Below are 20,506 nucleotides of genomic sequence, written 5' to 3' on the forward strand. Positions count from 1 at the left end.
TCTAGGCCCCAGAAAAACAAGTTTAGAATCACAGAATGTTCATGCTAGAAGGAACTGCCTTGTCTAGTCCTTTTCATTTTACAGATGAGAAAACTGAGCTCTAGAGATGGAAAGTGACTTGCTTAGAGTCACACAGTGAACTGAGAGGCAGGAGAGCCAGGAGTAATGCCAAGGTTTCCCAAGTCTCATATCCAGGCTTTTCCCACTATGCTGTCTTATCTAACTTGAAAGTGGTGTAAGAGTCCAGGTGGAATTCCTCACCTAACCTCCCTTCATGGGATAAATGCACCATGATAGATTAGGCAGTGGAAAATCTGGACTTTCTCCTCCTCAACCTCTACTGAGTTCCCCAGGTTCTCCCTGGAAGCTGCCTTACACTCATCTAAGCAGGGTATATCATTGAGGTCCTTGGTGACTCCTCAGAAAAGCTAAGCAGTTCAGGAGCCCAGATCCTAAGGCGTGTGTGGGATCCCCCTCATTTAGCTTCATGATAAAGTCCTTAGGGCCCAGCAAAACACAGTATCAGCAACTAGCCAGGCTGGGCGGGCCCCAAGATCTCAGAGCGCAGAGGCACTGGAGATAACAGGAGCTGCCTGGAGAGCAGGGAGGGAAGGCCAAGTAGGGCCAGGAGTTTAGAGTCTCAGAGTGTGGAGAGGAGCTTCCTTCCCCTTTCTCATGGGCCAAAGCTTAAGGGGTCTATGTTGGGTATGGAGAGAGGGGAATAGACTCCAGCTAATCCACCTGTTAGGGACATAAGACAAATGCTATTATATCCATTTGAAAGATGAAGAAACAAAATGAGTTAGTGGCAAGGGAAGGACAAGAACTTCTAAGCCCCTTGGAGACCCAACAGAAACAGAATTCTGGACTGGACAGACTGACACAGGCCAGTGATTCTTACCTTCCCCTAAGAAATTAAGCACAATATGGGGACTGATAACCTGATGGTGTTGAAGAAGGGGCTAGAGGGGAGGGGGCCCCAAAACACACACACACACACACACACACACACACACACACACACACACACACACACACACACAGAGCTGGGAGGCCCTAAGGCCAGATAGGAATAGAGACTCTAGCTTGTTTGTGTGTTCAAAGGTTACACATCCACACACCAGGAAGGATCTCAAAGTTGACAGATGTGATCTTAGGTGTACAAACACCTCCCAGGCTCCTGGGAACTTGCCATGGAGCCCTAGGAGAGTTTGTGGCCAGCATACTATCTTCAGGAAATCATACCTGATGAGGTGGATTCTGGTGTTCATCATTCCTCTAAGACTTTTGTATTTAATTATGTGACATTCTAGTACTTTGTATAAGTTCTTTTCCCTACAAACTTCCTCAGGGAAGGAACAGGGATTGTTTCTTCCATTTCCTCTACATATTTCAGAGTGGATCCCCTTATAAATATATTAGACTAGAATTTATTTTAATTTTTTTTGAAACCCTTACCTTCTGTCTTAGAATCAATACACTGTATTGGTTCCAAGGCAGAAAAATGATAAGGGCTAGGCAATGGGGGTTAAGTGACTTGCCCAGGATCACACAGCTAGAAACTGCCAGATTTGATTTGAACCTAAGACCTCCTGTCTCTAGGCTTGGTTCTAAATTTACTGAGCCAGCTAGCCAGCTGCCCCTGGACTAAGATGAATTTAGAGAAAGCCAAAATGTTCAGAAACAATTCAATTCTGAGGATGGAGTGCTTGCTCCTCCTGCTTACTCCTGTCTCTTTGTTCCTATATCAAACCTGGTGTCCTTCCTTTTCTCTTGTTATCTAGAATCAAAGACTCCCAGAGCGAGGAGGGAAAACCAGTTCTCTAGACTGATCCTTGGCTATATCAGTGATTCCTATAACACCCCCAACAAATGGACAACCCATTTCTATTTGAACACTTTTAGTGCCAGGGAATTCATTATTTACTAAGGCAGCCCATTCTGTTGTTAATAAGTTCTTGAATCATCCTCTTGGTCTGTTTGTCTGTCTGTTTTTCTATCTCTGTCTCTCTCTCTGTGTCTCTGTTTCTCTCTCTCTCTCTCTCTCTCTCTCTCTCTCTCTCTCTCTCTCTCTCTCTCTCTCTCTCCTCTCTGTCTCTGTTCTTTGTCTCTGTCTCTGTCTCTACACACACACACACACACACATAAGACAATGAAGGATTTCAATTTGCAACTGATGAAAATTATAGACTGAAATGCTGAAGATACAAAAAAAAAATTCCTACACCATACACCCAGAGTAAAAAAAATCAGAGCTGAATAGAACCTCAGAAATCATACAGTCCAACTCCCACATTTTACAGATTGGGAAATGGAAGCCCAATAGGGTGAAATGATTTGTTTATAAAAAGTCATGTGATATAATAGAAAGAATGCAGAACTTGGAGTTCAATCAAGCAAGCATTCATAAAGTGTCTACTATGTTCCAGGCCTCTTGGTAGACACTAGGGGTACAAAGGCATAAGTGAATGAAATAGTCCTTGCCCTTAGGAAGCTTACATTCTTTTTTTTTAGTATGGGCTTTCCTAGTTTTTATTTTTTCTTAATTTTAATTTTGAATATTTTCCCCTAGTTACATATTTCATGTTCTTTCCCTCTCCCCCTAACCCCTCTAACTCACCTTAGCCGACGCACAATTCCACTGGGTTTTACATGTATCATTGATCAAGACCTAATTCCATATTATTGATAGTTAGACTAGAGTTATCATTTAGAGTCTACATCCCCAATAATATCCCCATCAGCTCATGTGTTCAAGCAGTTGTTTTGCTTCTGTGTTCCCACTCCTGTAGTTCTTCCTCTGAATGTGGCTAGTTTTCTTTCTCATAAGTCCCTCAGCCTTGCTCTGGATCCTTGCATTGCTGCTAGTAGAGAAGTCCATTACATTCGATTTTACCACAGTGTATCAGTCTCTGGGTACAATGTTCTCTTGGATCTGCTCCTTTCACTTTGCATTAATTCCTGGAGGTCGTTCCAGTTCACATGGAATTCCTCCAGTTCTTTATTCCTTTGAGCACAATAGTATTCCATCACCAGCATATACCACAATTTGTTCAGCCATTCCCCAATCGAAGAACATTCTCTCATTTTCCAATTTTTTGCCACCACAAAGAGCGTGGCTATAAATATTTTTGTGCAAGTCTTTAGGAAGCTTACATTCTAATGGGGTAATGGGGGTGGTAACCACACACACACATGCATACATGTATATATATATAAATATGTATATATATATGCATATATATATATACACACACATATATCTGTCAATGTATATGTGTGTATGCTCTAACACTGAGGAAACTCAAGGGCTGGCATCCAGGCAGGTTTTGGTCAGGGTTTGATTCCACTGGAATCTGGCCTCTAATGAGAATGTCTAGGCTCCCTTTTCTCATACTCTTTAGCTCATTAAAAATCTATCTTGAGGGAGCAGCTGGGTAGCTCAGTGGATTGAGAGCCAGGCCTAGAGACAGGAGGTCCTAGGTTCAAATCTGGCCTCAGACACTTCCCAGCTGTGTGACCCTGGGCAAGTCACTTGACTCCCATTGCCTAGCTCTTATCACTCTTCTGCCTTGGAACCAATACTATTGATTCTAAGACAAGGTAAGTTTTTTTTACAAAATAAGAAACCTATCTTGAAACTCTGAGAGTAGAAACACAGAAGAAAAACAACTGCCTGATCACATAGGTCAATGGGGATATGATTGGGGATGTAGACTCTAAATGATCACCCTAGTGCAAATATCAATAATATGGAAATAGGCCTTGATCAATGACACGTGTAAAACCCAGTGGAATTGTGTGTTGCTTATGGGGGGGGGGGGAAGAGGGGAAGGAAAGAAGATGAATCTTGTAACCATGGAAAAATATTTTAAATTAATCAATTAAATAAAAATTTCCAAAGTAAAAACTTCAAAAAGAAAAAAAACCCTATCTTGAACTCTTCCCCCTCTCTCTGGGGGAAGAAAAGGCCTTATAATTTAGATTATGGCTCACATTTAGGGCTTCTCAAAAAGGAGGTGGGGGTAAAAATATACTTATTATACAGTATGAATTAGGTATGGGGAAAGGATTTTATTCCTGTACACGAAAGGCATGTTAAACATAAGTCTCTCACAGTGTGCATTTCGCAGACAACTTAAAACAGGATTCAGTAACATAACTCCTATTACGATCTGCCAGGAGGTTTCTACTTAGAATTCATCAGAACATAAAGCAGTTTGCATGACTATTAATTAGGCATTTTACATTCACCTCGGCACTGCGCTGTGGAAACAACTCCTGGTACACGTCTGCTGATAAAATGTCTAGGCTCAGGCCAGTCCTGTTGGTAGCCATTCTCTCTAAGGATGCTGAAATAGTTTGCAGAGATCCCTTCCCTTAAAGCCATTCTGCTCCCAACTGATAGGACAGACCTCTGGACCTCCAGAACAGCCTGCAAGGTCACCTGTAAGTCTCTGTCTGGGGCCGGATACTCTTTTGCCTACAATTAGAAAAGAGTAAAATCCAGGGGAACCAGCGCAAACCCAGGCTCAGGCTTACTTCGACAGGGTATATGCCTTTAGATGGAGTCATAGCTGCGTGGAGGCCAGCGTGGAAAGTAGGGCAAGCTGCCCTTTCTGCCAAAGCCCTCTCAGGAAGCAGCTCGGCCCTGAAAGAGTGATCAGTTGGAAAGGAAGAGAGAACGGAGAGTGGGGCCACTTCTTTTTAAACATCTACTGAGTCATCAACTCTTCTGCCTCCCTAGCCAATAAGGGGACATTCATCATCTCAAAGGACAGGCCACTTAGTCCTGAGTCACACATGGCCAGGAGCCAGGTCCCGAAGCTCCCATGAGGTCAACGAGAACATCGAATGTCACCTCTGAGCATACACTGTTGGGTAGGTCTATTCAGCTTCTGCCATGTACGAAACACATACTAGGCAAATCGATACAAGGTCACCTTGGAGGGAAAGGCATTCATTAAGAGCTGAGGGGAACAAGAAAAAGCCCGAATCAAAAGTCGAGGCTTGAGGTCTCTTTCTTTAAGAATTTCAAAGGCAGAGGTGATGAGGGAGTGTATTCCAGGAGATGGGACCTGGAGCATCATTTATGGAGATCAAAACATAGGTCAACACTGTTGGACCAGAGAGTGTTTGAAGGGAATAATGTGAAAAAAAAGGTGGAAATATAGGATGGTATCTTGTTCTAGAAGACTTTAAATGCCAAAGTTTATATTTGAGCCCAGGGGGAATAGGGAACCACTGGAGTTTAGTGAGTAGGGGAGTAACACGGTCACTTAAAGAAAATTATTTAAGCAGTTTAGTAAAAGATGAATTTTGGAGAAGGAAATGGCAAACCACTCCAGGGTCTTTGCCGTGAAAACCCCAAATGGGGTCACAAATTGTTGAATGCCACTGAAAATAACCAAACAACAAGAGTAAGAATGAATTGATTGGGGGTGCATCTGGGATTGAAAGCCAGGCCTAGAGACGGGAGGTCCTAGGTTCAAATCTGGCCTCAGACACTTCCCAGCTGTGTGACCTTGGGCAAGTCACTTGACCCCCATTGCCTACCCTTACCACTCTTCTGCCTTGGAGCCAATACACAGTATTGGCTCCAAGACAGAAGGTAAGGGTTATTTAAAAAAAAAAAAAAGAATTGGATTGGTGAGAGACTTGATGAAGAGAGACTAATTATGAGGTTATCTCAGTAATTCAGAGATAGCTCAACTCAGTTCAGAGATACCTCAGACAAGGAATAATTATGGTCTGTATTAGGGTGGTAGCTCTGTGAGTAGTGAGGAATATATGTAAGAATTGTTATGAAGACAAAAACAAGATTTGAGAATTGATTGGATATGTGGGACAAGTGAGAATGTAAAATTGAGGATGACACTAAGGTTGTAAACTTGCATAACTGGGAGGCTGGTGGTACCCATGACTGTAACATGGAAACTGGGCAAAGGGGAGGGTTTGGGGGAAAAGATGATGAATTCTGTTTTGGGCACGGTGAGTCCGATATACCCATAGGACATCCGATTCAAAATGTCCTATAGGCAGTTGATAATGAAGGACTGGAGCTCAGGTCAGTAGAGACACTAGGGCTGGATAGAGGGATCATCAATGAGGGGATGATAATTAAACCAGTGGAGGCTAATGAAGTCTCCAAGTGAGGAGGTAGAGAGAAAAGAACTCCCAGGAGAGATCCATAGGATGCATCTACAGTTGGTGGACATGACATGACTGATGATGCAGCCTGGGATGCTTTGGAGGCAGTAGGACCCTTGAAATTCATTCCCAGATTTGCCTAGATGAATACATATTCTTACTGTTATGTTGGTGCAGGGGACTAGGAATGAGTAATACTTTTCATTACTGGAAGTCTGGAAGAGGCTTCTGAGTCTCAAGTCAAGTAGGTACTCCTAGAAGAGGAGAGAGAGAATGAGAAGAGATTGAATTACTCCTGAACTCTTCCTGGTTCAGTGGCCATTCTTCTTTGACTCATCAGGAACCTCTGATTATATATAACCTTTATCAAAGTGTCTAGAGAAACAGAAGAAATAAGTGTCATGAAAACCCAAAGAGAGAATATTTAAAAAAAAGAGTTTGAGGGGGCTCAGTAGACAGAGAGCCAGGCCTGGAGATAGTAGATCCTGGGTTTAAATCTGGTCTCAGACACGTCCTAGCTGTTTGACCCTGGGCAAGTCACTTAACCCTCATTGTCTAGTCCTTACTGCTCTTCTGTCTTAGAACCAATACATAGTATTGATTTTATGATGGAAGGTAAGGATTTTTTTTTAATAAAAAAAAAAGAGAAAGAGATTAATTGATAGTGTCAAAAGAGAGGCTGAGGGGGACAGCTGGATCGCTCAGTGGATTAAGAATCAGGCCTAGAAACAGGAATTCCTAGGTTCAAATCCGGCCTTAGACACTTCCCAGCTGTGTGGCCCTGGGCAAGTCACTTGACCCCCATTGCCCACCCTTACCACTCTTCCGCCTAGGAACCAATACACAGAAGTTAAGGGTTTAAAAAAAAAACAAATTAAAAAAAAAGAGAGAGAGAGGCTGAGAAGGAAGGACAGAGACAGAGAAAGCCATGAGGTCTGGCAATTGGAAACTCATTTCAGTCAAATAACAAGATAGGAAGCCAGATTGCAGAGTATTTAGAAAAGAGTGAGAGGAAAAGAAGTGGAAGCAATAAGTATAGACAGATTTTTCAAGAAGTTTGACTGAGAAAGGGAGGAGACATATAGAATGATAGCTATAGCAGATGGTAGGATCTCCCCAGGATTTTTTTTTTTTTAATATGAGGGAGAGTTGGGTGTGTTTTTAGGCAGTAGGGAAGCAGCTAGTAGATGGAGAGTTGGGATTTAGTGCACCTGTATTTGAATTTTGTTTCAGATTCATACTAGATGTGACTCTGGGTAAATCCTATAGGCTTTTGGAGCCCACCCTCTTCTCTTCATCTATAAAATAGAGATAATTCTTGAATTGCATTTCTACAGAATTATAATGAATACTTTTTAGATCTTATCATGCTATGGGAATATGAGTTGTTATTGCCCAAAGTCATCCAAGTAGCAAAGAGCATAGCAAACATTTGAATACAAGACAAGCCAATGTTCTTTTATCCACTGTCCCAAATCTCCTGCCAGCTGATGAAACTGAGGTCCAGGGATAAGAAGTAATTTACTCAAGGTCATGGAATCCTAGACTCTGGAAAGGCATCTAGTCCAAATACCCAACCAAGAGCCTCTTCTACAATATCCTCGATGAAGCAGGGTCATCCATCGTCTAGCTGGAAGTAGACCTGCCCACCTCCCTCCTAGAGGAACCCCAATTCTATTTTCAGATAGTAGTGATTGGTAGGAAATACTTTTTCTTGTGTTAAGCCAAAATCTGTCTCTCTGAAACTTCTATCCATGGCTCCAAGTTCCATCTGCTGAAATCAGGTGGAGCAAAGCCACACAAGGATATAGCACTAGTACCAGGACTAGAGTCATGTCTCTTTGCTCTCCCACTAGACATAGAGGCACCATCTTCCTTCCTGCATCCACCAGGGATGCCTTTCTGTTAATGAAGGAGGAAGGAGGAACTCAAGCTAAACTGTGCCCAGGAATGTCCTTGGGGGACCAGAAAAGCCAAGGAAACCCCCCAGTGGGGGTCAGCTCTGAGAGAACCATAAAAGCAGATGCCTCACTCTTATTCCCTAAGGAAGGTCAAATCTCTAGGGCTTCCCCATCTAACCCTTTTACCTGAGGTTTACCCTTGGGCAAAAAAGGGAAGGGTTTAAAGACCGACTTTGCTGCCATCTTGCGGGCAAATGCAGGAACGCACTATTCCCTTTCCTCCACTTTTCGTCCCAAGTCTCCCATCTGGTATGTGTGGACTTCAGAAGAGATTTTAAAAATCAAGTCTTTACTCACTCCACTCTACATTTTACGGATGTAGAAACTGAGTCCAAGACAGGTTAAATGCTATAATAAACATTGAAATACATTTCCCAATGTTTACAAAATACATAAAATAGAAAATTATATTTTAAAATAGAATATATAAAAATGTAATATATACAATGTGCAAAATATATATTTAATAGGTAGTATGTTTATATTTAAAATATGTTTAATATGTAGATATATTTATGTTTAATATAACATGTATTTAATATGTAATATATAAAGAATAACTACTTAATAGGCAATATGTTCATATTTAAAACATGTTTAATATGTAGATATGTTTATATTTAATAGATAAAATATATATTTAATACTTAATATATAAATAATAAACATCAGAGAAGAGACTTGAGTTTTAGCCTTGGCTTTGCCACACACTCACTATCATCATACGCAAGTAAATCAATTGATAAACATTTTGTAAGCACCTACTACTATATGTCAGGCTAAAAATACAGTGGATAGAGAACTGAGACTAGTCAGGCAGACCTGAGTTCAGATCCAGCCTTAGACACTAGCTGTGTGACACTGGGCAAGTCAGTTTGCCTGTTGGCCCCAATTTCTCACCTGTAAAATGAGCTGTAGAAGGAACTGGTGAACCACTGTAGTATCTTTGTCAAGACAACCCCAAAAAGGGACCGCAAAGAGTTGGGCATAACTGAAAATGATTTATGAACATGTGCCAGACATCGTGCTAAATTCTGGGGATTAAAAAAAAGAAGCAAAAGATAGAATCTCTATACCTCATTTTCTTCATTTGTAAAATGGGGCATTTGGACCTCATAACCTTTAAGGTCTCTTTCATTTCTAGCTTTCTATGAATCTATGATTTGCTAATGGTACCCAAGGACATGACAGGGGAGAGATGAGAAAAGGGTTCTTTCCACCATATGACACTGCCTCTCATAGCCTCTTGGTGTTGGTGAAGAAAAGACAGTCAGCCCCTCCCATTCTCTCATCCCTTACCTTTCTCCATCTCCAGGATTTGGGGAACAAATCATGATGGGACTAGGATTAGACAATCCCTTTATTTTAGAGAGGAGAAAGCTAATGTTCTAGGGAGAAGACTGCCCTAAGGTCACAAGCTATCTAGATGGGAAGATATGATTAATGCTCTTGAAAAAAAAGATAGGAGATAAACTATAAACATAATGGAGTGGTATAGTCAGGGGTGCTTCCCATTCTGCTGGACAGGAGCCATCTTATAGAGCACTGACTTGCCTCCAGGTCTCTTGGAAAAGACCATGTAACCAGAGATTCTCTCTCTGTTTCTCTATTTCTCTGTTTCTGTCTCTCTGTCTCCCTCTCTCTCCTTTTTGTCTTCCTCTCTCTCTATCTCTCCTCTGTCTCTGTCTCCTCTCTGCCTCTCTTGTTTTTCTTTTCTTGAGCACAGGTGACCAAACAGTGATCCTCAGATCAGCACTTCCAGCTTTGCTATTAATCTTGTGAATTTGAGAGGTCAGGAGCTCCTGGGTTCAGGTCCTGATTATCCACCAGGAAATAATCTATGAAACAACTTCTCCGAGAATATGACCACTGCCAGGAGAATATTACTGACGAAAGAACTAAGAAAGCTCAAGCTGTACTGTGGCTTGTCAGGAAATAAAAATTTGTGAGTTATATAGAGGTGAAAACGAAATATCTGTTCAACAATTCCATGAGCCTCTAAGCAGTCTTTCCCTCCTCAGAGAGTATAATAGGAGAAATAGGTTGTCATATTATGTTTTAAGTATTTGCCAATGCATTTATGATTCTTGTGCTTTAAGTCTTTCCTTGGTGATGGAGGAAATAATAGCTGTCCCATACGTAATCTCAGCAGGTAGATGATGCAGTGGGTAGAGTGCTGGACCTCTAGTTAGGAAGACTCATTTTCCTGAATTCAAATCTGATTTACTAGCTGTGTAACTGAGCAAGTTACTTAATCCCTATTTGCCCCAGTTCTTAATCTGTAAGATGAGTTGGAGAAGGAAATGGTAACTGGAATCTTTGTCAAGAAAACCCCAAAAGGAGGTTCCGACTCATCAGAAACGACTGAACAACAACAGCATCCCTGATACTCTTTGTATGTGAGTACCTTTCTAGGAAGGTTTTGTTGATCCTTTTTGGAGAAGTCCTTGGTATGAACCATACCAAAATTAGATTTAAGAGATTTTCACCAGTGTTGCTGGATGGTGGCCTAGTGAGTCAAAGAGGTCAAGAAAAGCCTGATTACCCTCTTTGGATCCAAGATCCCCCAGGATATGAACCAATTCTCCATGAGCTCAGAACTGAGGAGAAGAGAGTATATCTCCCCCTACTCTATCATACCACGTCACAAATCTTATATAAACAAATAACAGCATTACAGAGCTGAAAGGACAGTTGGAGATCACCTAGGCAACTCCTCCATATTTTAAAGATGAGGAAACTGAGTTCTGGTGAAACTAAATGATTTGCTTGAGATCATACTAGTAGCAAGGGACAGAACAAATCTATGTACCTGGACTCAAAATGGAAGTGTTTTTTTTTTTTTTAACTGCACCTCACAGAAACGAGTCTAAAATAATATTCAGTCTTAGAGATATAGGGATTTTAGGGGTGGTTCGATTCCCTCATTTTATAGGTAAAGAAGTTAAAGAGAAATTTGGCTTAAACTCTATTTTTCAGATATTAAGTGAGTGAAACAGGGAGGGTAATTACCAAGGTAGATGAGAAAAGTTTATTTTCTAAAGCTATTAGAATGCTCTGATAGAAGATACATTTTTAAAAGAGAAGTCACCTTTTTTAAGAGTCTCTCTCTTGTCCCTATCACAGGAGCAAATGTAGTAAATGCGTAATAAATCTATATTGATTTGAACTGTCTGGAGGTCTCCTTGTCTGGAGTCAGGGGAGCTGGAGAACACACCTGAAACTGCCATATGAATTTTGGATTCATAGAATCTCAGAGCAAGTCATCTGACACCTGCTCCTATAAGTGATGTGGATTGGAGCTCTTTATCCATCAGATGGTGTCCACATCTCAGGCCTTCAACATACATATTGGGGTTCCCTCAAATACTCTCACTTCTCAATTCCTCTGTCTTCTGAGTTCTTATGCCATATTCCTCCACTTCATCTCAGCTACATACAGAGATGGTATTGCCATCACCCATTGATGTTCTACTTTCCTACTCATAAAATCTGAAATTCCTTTATCTCATCATAATCTTTTATCCTTCTATCTTTTCCATTGCCTTAACTACTCCAAAACCTGTTTTTGGTCCCCACCATGATCTCCCATACCTCTACCCTTCAAGTCTTTCTCAGAATATCATCCCTGCACTTGCTACTCTCTTTATCCTTTCCTAGCTTGACCACATGGTAGACCTATTTAATTCTACTCGATTCTTCATTCTTGAATTCCTTGCCTATTTGTCCTATCTCTGATATTTCAGGCCCAGTCCTGGCTTGTTCCACCATCTACCTCTATTCCTATTTAGGCACTGTTGAATGGAGCTAGAAAAAAAATCACCAAATTGATGACAAATTTATGTTATCTAGTAACAACTGGTCTGTCACTTTAGCAAGGCAAGCATTTGGTTCCTCCCAAATGAATTCATTATCCTATCCTTCATAACAGCTGCTTCAAATTTTCTTGACTCTCAAGTCTTCCATGGCATTTCTTCCCCTCCCTTTTATTTTATTTTATTTTTCCCAGATTATATGTAAAAACAATTTTGAGCATTAAAAAAATTAGAGTCCTGAATTCTCTCCCTCCCTTTCTCCCTTCTCCCCTCACTAAGATGGTAAGCAGTCTGATTAGATTTTACATGTATCTCTTTTATATTAATACTTTTGTGGAAGAAAACTCAAATAAAAATGAGGAAAGAACATGAAATATAATATGTTTTGGTCTGGATTTGGAATCCATCAATCTGTCTCTGGAGGCAGATGGCTTTTTTAAATCATGAGCCCTTTGTGATTATCTTGGATCATTGTATTGCTGAGATAGCAAAATTCTTTACAATTAATCATCATATATTATTGCTGATACTGAGTACAATATTCACCTGCTCCTGCTCACTTCACTTTGCATTCCTTCATAGAAGTTTTTGAAGGTTTATTTTTGAGATTGTCCTGTTCATAATTTCTTTTGGCACAATAGTATTCCATTTACAATCATATACTACAACTTGTTTGGCCATTCCCCAACTGCTGGACATTCCTTCAATTTCCAATTCTTTGCCACCACAAAAAGATTTGCTATAAATATTTTCGTATATAGAGGTCCTTTTCCTTTTTATTTATTTTTTAAAAAATCTCTTTGCAATGCAGACCTAGTAATGGTATTACTGGGCATAGTTCCAAATTGCTCTCTGGAATCTTCCCCTTCCCTTCTGATCTTGCTTCATATGTCACCAAAAAGTAAAGAAACGAAACTAAAGCCATTCTTCTTCCTTCTTCCTCTCACAGGATGCAGACTCCTCCTTCACTCCTGTATCTGATGGTGACATGCCCTTCTCCTTGCCAAAGCCAATCCTCTCCTGACTTTTCCAGTAGATTGCCCTGACCTTCATCCCCATCCTCTTTCTTATCTCCAATCCATCACATCTCTGACTCCTTCCCTGTGTCCTACAAACAAAATCTTTTCCTCATCCTTAAAAAAAAAAAAACCCTCACTAAATGCATCTAGTTAGCTTTTTTTTTTTTTTTAATTTCTCCTCTCTTTCTCAGCCAAACTCCTTGAAAAAGCTTTCTACACTTGTTGTCTCCACTTCTCTTCACATTCTCTTCTAAATCATTTGCAGTCTGGCTTCCAGCTCTATCATTCAACTGAAATTGCTCTTTCTCAAGTTACCAATGATGGTCATGCCTAAAGACCTTTTCTCAGTCCTCATACTTTTCCACCTCTCTCTGAAGCATTTGATATTCTCTTCTTGATACTTCTTTTTCTCTCCAGATTCTTGTGATACAGCTCTTTCCTGGTTTTTATGTTCTCTGTCCAAAAACTTCTTCTCAGTCTCCTTTGCTAGATCTTCACCAGCTTACCCTGGTTGTATGCTAAGAATCTGTGCTGAGTCATTCTCTCTTCCTTTTGTATGATATCGCTTGGTGTTCCCATGAGCTCCTATGGGTTCAATTATCTCTATGCATATGATTGCCATTTCTGTTCATCCAGACCTACGTTCTTTCTTGAGCTCCAGTCTCACATCAACAAATGCTTACTAGACATCTTGAATTGTTTATCTTATTTCAAACTCAACATGCCCAACATAGAACTCATTGCCCCAAACTTTCCTTTCTTTCTAAATTTCCTGTTATTGTTGAGGGCCCCACTAGCTTCCCAGTCTTCCAGGCTCAAAATCTTTGTATCATTCTCAGCTCCTTACTCTTATCCCACATATTCAATCTGATGTAAAATCTTATTGCTTTAACCCTTACAAGCATCTCTTATACCTGTCTACTTCTCTCTACTCAAATGGTCATCACTTTGGTTCAGGAATCATTATTTCTTACCTGGACCATTGTAATAGCTGTCTTCTTCTCCTTCTCCTTTAAAAAAACACCCCTTACCTTCCATCTTAGAATCAATATTGGGTATTGGTTCCAAGGCAGAAGAGTGGTAAGGGCTGGGAAATGGGAGTTAAGTGACTTGCCCAGGGTCACACAGCTAGGAAGTGTCTGAGGTCAGATTTGAACCGGCTCTCAATCTATTGAGCTACCCAGCTGCCCCCTGTAATAGCCTTCTAATTCACATTCCAATTCACATTTTATTCTATTACAAAGATGATTTTTCTAAAGTTTGAGTTTGCCCATCAGCCAACAATTCAGTAAACTTCAGTGACTTCTTCAGATTAAAATATAATTCATTTGGCATTTAAAGCTTTTCATGATAGTACTTTCCTGCCATTCTAGTCTTTTTACACTTAATTCCTTTCTATACACTTTATGTTCTAAAAACCCTGGTCTACTTGTAGTTCCTCAAACTCAGTGTCCTTTTTCCATTTCTTTACATTGCTATTCTTTCTCCTCACTTCTGTATCTTAGTTTTCTTTTCTTTCTTTGAGACAGCTCATATTCCATCTACTCCATCTAGATGACCTTTCCTAGTTCTCTGGCTGCTAACTCATCAGCCTCTCAGAATGCCTTCTATCCACCTTATACATGTATGGTATCTCTTGTGGTTTTTTACATATTTTCTCCTCCATTAGAATATAAAGTCCATCAAGGGCCATATATTCTTGCCTTTATTGTACCTCTAGCACCTAGCCTACATATAATATAAAGGAAATGCTTAATAAATATTTATTAACTTGAATTGACAGCCCATTGCATTATTGGATAGTTCTCTTGATTAGGAAATTTCTCCTTAGATTGGACTGAATTCATTGTTGTATTGGTTCATTTCCTTGAAAGGTCAAATCTAGGATCAAGATGTTCAAACTGAATTGAGGTGGAAGAAAAAGTAGATCCCACAGGACTAAGTGCTGCTGTGGGAGAGAACTATTTTTCTGAAAGGTTAATGTTTGACATTAGCAATCTTTCCTTTCAGGAGCAGGAGTTCAGACCAGAAAGTAAACTGGTCTAATTTAACAAAAAATATCTTGACAGAAAAATGTCATAGCTGGGACGAACTTGGCTGAAAATTGTTGGAAAGCAATTTTCTGAAAATACATGTCATAGGATTTGTAGGTTTACTGCTGGATAGAATTCCAGAAGCTTTCTAGGCTAATTCCTTCATTTTACAGATGGGAAAACTGAGACCAATGGAAGCTAAGTGACTTGTCCAAGGTTACATAGGTAGTAAGTCTTAGAGGTTAGATTTAAACCCAAATCCTTTGATTCCAGAGGTAATGCTTTTTCTGTCCTACCATGTCTGAGCAGAGTTATTGGACATTAGAAGCAGAATAATTTTTTAGAATCCGGCATATTGTGTTTTTTTTAAACCTTTACATTCTGTCTTGGAGCCAATTGGCTCCAAGGCAGAAGAGTGGTAAGGGCTAGGCAATGGGGGTCAAGTGACTTGCCCAGGGTCACACAGCTAGGAAGTGTCTGAGACCAGATTTGAACCCAGGACCTCCTGTCTCTAGGCCTGGCTCTCAATCCATTGAGCTACCCAGCTGCCCCCTGCATATTGTTTTTTAAGAATAAGAATCCTTGAAATCTGAAAATCCTTCTTTCTGTTTTTTGGAATATTTCAAAATGTCACTTGTCCTCCACTAGGGGGAGACAAGGAAATGGGGAAAATAAATAAACTAATAAAATAAATTCATGCAAAATATAGGGTGCTCCTTTCATCTTTCCTAACGTTATATAACTCTTTCCCAATATTCTTCCCTTTTTCTCTTGGCATTTCTTTCCTTCTCCCAAAATTCCATTCCTCTTTCTCAGAATTCTATTGCTTTTTCTTAACATTCTCTCATTTCCCTCCCTCCACCCCCAGTATTTTATCCTCATTCCACAGCATTTCTTCCCTATTTCCAACATTCCAGTGCTCTTTCCAGATATTCTTTTCATTTCTCCTAACATTCCTCTGCTTTCTCCTGGAATTTCTTTGTTTTTCCAAAATTATATTGAAAAAATAGAATTCTATTCTTATTTCAAGGCTTTTAATATCTAAAATTTGCCAAATTACATCTCTATTGGAATAATGATTTACCTTTCTCTTCTTTGAAAAGGTGGCTATTGAACAGTGTAAATAATGTTAGACTTTCTTTTTTAGATATGCTTGTTAGTTTTGTTCAACTTTTCTTTTTCTTCTTTGATTCTAAGAATTTCTGGGAAAGAATGAGAGGAAGGTTATAATGAAAAATGGGGATATAAAATAAAATCTATTAGTAAATTAAAAAAATAAGTCTTGCTTTTTTTTTTTTTTTAATCCCTTAACTTCTGTGCATTGGTTCCTTGGTGGAAGAGTGGTAAGGGTGGGCAATGGGGGTCAAGTGACTTGCCTAGGGTCACACAGCTGGGAAGTGTCTGAGGCCAGATTTGAACCTAGGACCTCCCATCTCTAGGCCTGACTCTCAATCCACTGAGCTACGCAGCTGCCCCCATAAGTCTTGCTTTTAAGAGGTTTACCATGAAAAAAAATTTGCCATGAGAGGATTTGTAATTCTCTCATTCTTCTCTCCATATGCACACTAAGAGAGAGAAGATCTAGGAAGAGATTGAGGTATATTTCTTATCTTAGAGCAAGTAGAGGATCAATTTCCCAGCTGGGGAGTCTTCTAAATGGCTATAAGATCCAACTTCTCTTACCTCCTAGGACCCTCCTGACCTTAGTCTAATCTTGCTTCCATATTTTGCATCTTCTTCTATCAGTCATCATCATCCTGTCCCATATCAGTCTAGGGCAATCTAACAATTCAAACTAAAAAGTAACCAGATAAACAATTAAGTGATTAAATAACAATAATAATAATTCCATGTGAGTTTCAAAGAGATGAAACAATTTACCTTAAGTTCCGTATAGGTCAGTCAGGACTCAAACAAGGCTGGATCAGATTGCTTGAAAGATAATGGTGCAATTCCCCTTTGATTTTGGGTTTGGGAGGAGGGGCAATCTTTGGATATTTTTTCATTGTCAGGATTAGAGGCAGTGGGACAGAGTAATGTGGCCCAAGTCTCTGAAAACTATGATGAGTAATCTGGCACATGGGAGACAAGCCATGTCCTCTCCTCTCCCCACTGGGATGAGGCCAAGAGGTTGTCCTGGTAAATTTGTCACTCAAATGCATAAGGCTTTCAAGATGAAAGAGGCAGGGTGTTATTGGAAAATTGAGGGACTGACAAGGCAGAATTGTTTAGCTGAGAAATGATTGCCAAAACAAATTCAGTCACATGGAAAATATGGAGTCATGACACTTGGCAGAAGAAATTGGGAGCCAAGAATGGACAGATGTCTGCCAGGAAAGACCTGTTGTTCTAGAGCTATGTCCAGGTTCCTGATCATGACTCCAGTATCCCCAGCTCATACCTAATTCCTTCCTCTTAAGAGCAGAACTAATTTCATATAGGGCTGGCCACAATGGGGAGAAAAAAACAAAGACTTTTCATTACCTGCCTCAAAAGCCATTTCCCTCAGGAAGCTGGGTATGGTAAACCTCAATCAATTCTCATCACTCCTTGAATTTATATCTTCTCAGCATTTATAAACACATGAAAGACCTAGAATGTTAGATTTAGGAGAAACCTCCCGCAAAAGCCACTTGTTAAAATTTTTAAAGTGAACATCTACACTTTGGAAATTGGCAAACGCTACAAATCAAGGGCTGACTCACTGTTTGGCAGATAGTGACAGAAAAAAATGACAGAAAAAAACCATTAATAATGCAGATGTAAAAGTGTGTCCAGCACACGATTTTTTTTCTTGATAGAAAGTTGTTAAAATTTGCCAGTATACCCTTGGATAGAAGGGACCTTTAGACAATATAATGTGTGCATGTATTTGGGTGCAGCTAGGTGACTCAGTAGATTGAAGGCCAGGCCTGGAGATGGGAGGTCCTAGGTTTAAATCTGGCCCAAGATACCTCCTACTTCTGTGACCCTGGATAGGTCACTTAACCCCAATTGCCTAGCCCTTACTACTCTTCTGTCTTAGAATCAATACTTCTAAGATGAAAGGTAAAGGTTTTTTTAAAAAGACAAAGAAAATATGTTGGAAGGAACCTTTTAAAGCAGTGATTCCCAAAGTGGGTGCTACCGCCCCCTGGTGGGTGCTGCAGCGATCCAGGAAGGTGGTGATGGCCACAGGTGCATTTATCTTTCTTATTAATTGCTATTAAAATTTAAGGAAATTTAATTTCCAGGGGGCTAAGTAATATTTTTTTCTGGAAAGGGGGCGATCGCCAAAATAGTTTGGGAACCACTGTTTTAGAGCATTGAATACACAATACATTGAACACAAAATATTAGAGACTGAAAGAAACTTAGGGAAATGAATTTTGTAGCTATAAGGACCCATAAAACACAGAACATAGAATTGAAACCTTAGAAAATAAAAGGATAGGCCTGGAAAAGGACTTTTGAACATTATTTCTCAGAACCAGAAGGGACTTTAGAACACAAACCAGAAAGCTAGGGTTGGGAAGGGCCTTGGTACATAGAGTGTCAGTGGCCAGAGACCTTGCAGATCAACATTTTGCCAAACAGGACACCAAGTTTCAGTGAGAAATAATAACATGCCCATGGCTACACCACAAGTAAGTGGTAGAAATGGGCCTGAAATGGGCATCTTCCAATTCCCTGTCGAGGCCTTTCATTCTTACAATAGATACTATTTTCATTAAGTCTTGGCTAGCAGCAATGCAATAAGCTAAGAAAAATTTAAAGGTCTCATGATGAAAAATGCTATCCACTTCAAGAGAAAGAACTGATGGAGTCTGATTGAAGATTGAAGCAAAGGATTTTTCATTTTCTTTATTTTTTTGCGTGGTTTTAAAAATCTGTATTTTCTTTCATGACATGACTAAAATAGAAATATGTTGTGCATGACAACACATGTATAATCTATATCAAATTGCTTACTGTCTCAGGGAGGGAGAAGGGGAGAGAGGGAGGGAAAGAATTTGGAACTAAAAAAAATGAATGTTAAAGATTGTTTTTATATGCAATTGGGAAAAAAAATAAAATATTGTTAAAAAAAAGTCTTGGCTGGAGGGGACCTGAGAACTTGATAAGTTTCCAGAGCCTACGCTGAGGCACCTGTTTTTTAGGACCTGGGCTCTGATTCCAGCTTTCATAATGACTTAGCTGGATGACTTTGCATCAAGTTACTTTCCTGGTCCTCAGTTTCTATATTTGTAAAATGGCTTGCTATGAGGATCCAGTGAAATAATGATTTTGTGGTAGAACAAAGAATCTCTGGGGCTTGGGGACTTTCCAAGTTCATGTGCAATTGAGTGTCTATACTTTAGAAATTCCCCCTGTGTCTGCCTAATGCACTCTCACCCCCAAACCCTATCCCAACCTGTTCTATACTGGAAACTTCCAGGATTGTTGTGAGGCTCCAGTGAGATAATGCATGATTTGTAAAATGTAAAGGGCTATGTTTACTTAAGGAATATAGAGTAATCATGATATGCCAAGTCACATGTCATGTCACATCCCTTTTCTTTGAAAAGACTTGTGATTTCATCAATGTTGGCTACTCCTGGGGAGGAACTTCCTCTACCAATGCAATTTGGCACCTTTTCAGAAACCTAAAATGTTAGAGTTCCCTGGGGCACTGAAGGATTAAGTGATTTTCCCAGGGCCCATATGTGGTTGAGAGGGCCTCGAACCCAGGTCTTCCTGCCTCTAAGATTTTAATTTCTCTACACCATGCTGCCTCTTATGTTGTGTCATATGATTTATGTCATATGACATCATCTCCTGCCCTATCCCATAGTCTCCTCTCATCTCCTAACTTCTTCAATCCTATTCTATCCCATCCCATCCTATCCTAACCTATCCCATCCCATTCCATTCTATCCCATATATATGTCCATTCTAGCTTAGTCTAGCTCATCTTATCCTATCCTATCCTATCCTATCCTATCCTATCACAACTTCTCTTCTCCTCTTCTCTTCTCTTCTCTTCTCTTCTCTTCTCTTCTCTTCTCTTCTCCCATCCCATCCTATCCCATCTTATCCTATCCTATCCTGTCATGTTGTATAAAATCTCCTTCACTAATTCTTCATTGTGCTATAGAGAATACCCATGTATTAGGAACAATTTCCAGGATTTCTGACAGGATTGTTCTTCTCCCAAAGCCAAGGAAACTATCCCTGAAAATTAATTGGTTCAGAGTACTAAGGCTCAAGGTGTTGACCCAGCTTCTGGGGCAAAAAAGGCATACAAGAAGCCAGCCCAAGTCAGAGCCCTTCAGAATCAGCAGATGTCCCATGGCTGACCAGACAGGCAGGGTGGAAAGGGTGGTGATCACCTGTCTGAGCCAAGTGTCCTGTCTTTGTCAAGTGTCATTTCCATGCTCTGGCTAAGTAAATCTTTCAACATTGTTATCTGTTCCTCCAAGTGTCTTTATTTTGTTCTAATCTCAAAGCTAAACTAAGATCAGCCCGAACCAGGCCTGGCCTATGATACTTTGAGTTCTCAAAGGCTA

The sequence above is a fragment of the Gracilinanus agilis genome, chromosome 2, assembly GCF_016433145.1.
Source record: "Gracilinanus agilis isolate LMUSP501 chromosome 2, AgileGrace, whole genome shotgun sequence".
Classification (NCBI taxonomy): Eukaryota; Metazoa; Chordata; class Mammalia; order Didelphimorphia; family Didelphidae; genus Gracilinanus; species Gracilinanus agilis.